Here is a 4,107-nt window from a genome sequence, read left to right on the forward strand (position 1 = left end):
GTATAGCATTGCCAAGGTCGTCATTGCTATCGAGAGGCATGCTCCTAATTTGTAGCTTTCACCAGCGCTGCCTCAGACTTTCCAGTGCAGGGTCTGCTTAGATTGAAATCTTTTGTCCATGGCCATCAGGTTTATGGGACACCTGGGAATCCCCCCTCTTCCTATTCTCCCGCTCATAGCACAGCTTTTTGTTTTCCTTCTTGATTAGCGGAAAAATTCCTGAATCTGTCACGGGGAAGGAAGGTCTTTTCGCTCTCTCTTTCTCTTGCCTCAATCAATTAGTGAAACACAAACACATTCCATTGCAACCATGAAACACTTTTTCCACTTAAATAATACCTCCGCAGCCTTTAAAGGGGCAGCACACTTTTCCACCTCTCCTTCTGCACACCTCCCCACCCCCAAAAAGAAATCTTTCCAGAATTATTTCTCAACTGGAGTGAGTACTGAGAATGGAAGGGTGCATAGGCGCATGTACCCTGTTCACTCTTGCCCCAGGCAGCCTCAGGAGAAGGAGAACAGGTTCATTGGTGATACACAATTCCATTACCAGGGACATTGCACTGTTTGGCGTTACTGTTGGCTTTCATCTAGGGTGACCAGATAGCAAGTGTGAAAAATCGGAACAAGGGATAGGGAGTAATAGGTACCTATATAAGACCAAGACCCGAATATCTGGACTGTCCCTATAAAATTGGGACATCTGGTCACCTTATTTTCATCACACACTACATTTTCACTTTTATTAACATTTGCACACTTTGCGTAGTGGCACCTGAGTTGCCTGTATTTTTTTGAATAAAGAATTTTTAGTGAAGTATGGTGGTTGTACATTATACCAGCATGTGAGCGCTTGGGAAAAAAGGAGGGAGAAGGAAGTTTTATCCAAAACTTTTAATCAAGTCTCATAAAGTCTCAGAAAATTACATAAAAGCAATAGCAAATAAACACACACATGCACACAAAATACAAGACTACACAACATCACATTCCCCTATCATAGTATCTCATTTCCCCACCCATCTCCCCATGTGATGCAAGGATATGGGCACACAGAGTTTCCTTTGTTTCTTGGACCCAGCCCCAGTGATCAGAGATGCCATCTCTCATTGCCTGTATGGGCCTGTATCTTAGCAGTGTCTTGAACCCACTCCGGGGGAAAGCTGTCCCCCTTATCTCTGTATGTGTTGTGTAGTATGCAGCATATCCTAATGACACAAGTGGCATTGGGTACACTGGCATCCAAACCAGTTTGGAGGCAGTACTGTCTTGGCCTCAGTAAGCCAAATGCACATTCCACCACCTTCCTGGAACTGCTCAATGTGTAATAAAGCTGCTTTCTACCAGGTGCTCTGATGTTCGGGCAGGGCTTCATGAGCCAGGGCAATGGAGGATAGATAGGCTGAGTTCCCTAAAATATCAGTGGGCACAGAACCCCATTGATATCCATATTACTGGGAGAGAATAAAGTCCCTTTTTGTCCAAACAGGTAAACACTAGATCTCCTGAGCACCCTGACCTCATGCACCCTGCCAATGCATCCAACATAGGTGATCACAAACTTCCCTTTATGGTCGGCCCAGGCCTGAGTAAGGAGCTGGCAGTATCCATTCTGGTTGGCATGTTCACATGCACTTTGTGGCAGGCAAACAGTGGGCACATGTCTGTGCTGTTGATGGCACCAGCACAGTTCTAGAACCCCATTCTCTCAAAGTCAATTTATGATTTGGGGACATTCACAATGTCCACCACCTCTCCGTAAACCACAGCAATAATTGCCTCACACACCTCCACCACCACAGCACCAACAGTTGACTTGCCAACATCAGAGTGGTTAGCCACCAACTTATCGCCGGCCACCTATAGCCAGCTCACAGGTGGAAATAGCAACCCACTTCTAGTTATTATGAAGCCCTGCCTTGAGTGCAGGGGACTGGCCTAGATGACCTCTCAAGGCCCCTTCTAGTCCTACGCGTCTATGATTCTAGACTAGTATGGCCTCCCTCATCTGCATGTCCTGGCACTGGAGGGTTAGGGCAAGCTCTTCACACAGGTCTGCTTCCTGATGTGAAAGTTCTGGGGCCAATGCTGGTAATCCCAGGGTCTTCGTGAGGATGGAATCCCACCTGCCTGTGCTTATGGTCCTGCTCCAGTCTCTTCTCGTCTGCACAGGAGGAATCCACAGCGATCCGCAGAAATCCACAGTCTACATCAGCTATCTCCTCTCTGCCATGTTAGCAGGCAGCCTGTCTGATCTCCTCACCAGGACCCATTGCCACTGCCTGAGGGCCACGAGCTGCTGCCACAATGCTCTCCACTGAGTCTCAATGCCCTCCGTCTGCATTCTGCTGCATTAACAGTGCCAAAATCAGGAACAGGTAATTGTTCTGAGCTAGAGCCATGCCTTGGCACCATCTGGAATGGACAGAAGTGAGGAGCATGCAGAATCATAAGTGTTTTAGTTTACTGAGTTGATGGGCTACAAACATTCTGCACAGAGGCCTGGGGCAGGGTAGGCAAGTTCTCCTATAACACACCACAAAACAATTCCTAGAGCAGCTCAGCTTATTACGGTGCTCAGAACCATGGGATATGCCCCTTGAAATGCTAGAGCCTAACCCAGGTTCCTGTGGCACCAGTGTGGACACAACTACTTGGGTGTGATTTGAGCATGGCTCAGCATTGCTTTGCAGGTGGGCTTGGCTAACCTGGATATCCAGACCTGGGTGCCTGGACCCAGGTAACCTCTGCAGTGAAGACACCCTTAAAAGGCGACTTTCATACAGGAGCAAACAACAAGAATATATATATGATCTCTATATCTCCTTGGCTGGTTATTTCCTTTGTGCCCTTTGCTGTGATTGTAGATACATGTCTGAGGAAGAGCTTTTCTTGCCAAGCACATTCCAGTTTACCACTTCCCCACTTGATCCTGTGCCGATCTCATCATCCTGTGTTTGTGACATCACAGCTTGCAGCCGGAGGTGATAAGTGTACAGACACTAATTCAGCATTGTGATTTTGCTGCAGGATTAAAGGGGAAGAGATGCATTGTCAGAGCTGTGTGGATACATTTGCACTAGGAAATTTCAGACCTGTATTTCAGCAATGATGCAGTTGTGCCAGTGCTGCCATTGATGTAAACTGCAGTGCAAACCAGGTGCAGGCATTTTTACCACCAAGTCATCCAATCCTACTCTGCGCTGAAATCTGCACCATTGGTAATACTAGTACAGCAGCACCACTGCTCAAAAATGGGTAAGAAGTGTCCTAGTGCAGAAAAGACCTGTGCAGAAAAGGCCCAGGCTCGGAAAAGCACAGGGTGCTGCAGCCAGTCAGGGTAGAGGTGCATTGGCAGACCTCCTCAGAGATTCAAGGACTGGAATAGCAGGGATTGCTTCAACAGGTAACTGGCAGAGCTGCATTAGACAGGCTCACCCAGGACCTCCACTGATACACACTATCCAGCCTCTGCCCATCGCTGTTGGCCCTTCATTTTCACAAGTATTCAAAAAAATCTCAACAAACATTTTAAAGTAAATGTTGGCTGTCAAACCTGAAATCTACATGCTGCCAGGTTCCCCACAACATTTGGACTTGGGCTTGATTGCTTCCAGACTGTTTCTTTAACTGAGTTTGTAATTAGAACTTTTTTGGGGGGGGGGTCATTGTTGGTGCTGTTCTTCTGGGCGCACTGTTGTTCTCCTGCGTGTGACACCAAGACTGTGGAGTCCCTGGAGAATTATTTTGGTATCTGTGCTGATGGTAAAGGAAAGGGTTGCTAAAGGTAACACATTTAGTCAGTGATGAGCTGGCAAAATCTTAACAACGGGTTCCCTCCTCACCCCACGAGGGGGTCATTGCCAACCCTCACCCCCTGGGACTCCTGCCTCATCCAACCCCCCGCGTTCCTTGATGCCCCCCCGGATCCCTGCCCCATCCACCTCTCTCCCCTGTCCCCTGACTGCCCCCAGAACCAGGCAGGAGGGTCTTGTGGGCCACCGTAGTGGGTGTCCACTCCACCGGTAAGAGCCAGAGGGACCTACCGGGGGGCGAGGTGGGGAGTCCTGGAGGTACTTACCTGCAGCGGCTCCCAGGAGGCATCCA

The 4,107-nt window shown here is 48.4% G+C and overlaps 1 long non-coding RNA gene across 1 annotated transcript; it reads right to left on the reverse strand.

The window, feature by feature from the left end:
- Positions 1-879: 879 nt before the first annotated feature.
- LOC119841936 lies at positions 880-3,877 on the reverse strand. Its single transcript, XR_005288649.2, has 2 exons — positions 3,557-3,877; positions 880-3,024 (listed from the first exon to the last, which is right to left on the reverse strand). It is a non-coding gene; the product is annotated as an uncharacterized LOC119841936 (long non-coding RNA).
- Between the last annotated feature and the right edge of the window lie 230 nt (positions 3,878-4,107).

Source organism: Dermochelys coriacea, chromosome 1 (assembly GCF_009764565.3).
Source record: "Dermochelys coriacea isolate rDerCor1 chromosome 1, rDerCor1.pri.v4, whole genome shotgun sequence".
NCBI lineage: Eukaryota > Metazoa > Chordata > Testudines > Dermochelyidae > Dermochelys > Dermochelys coriacea.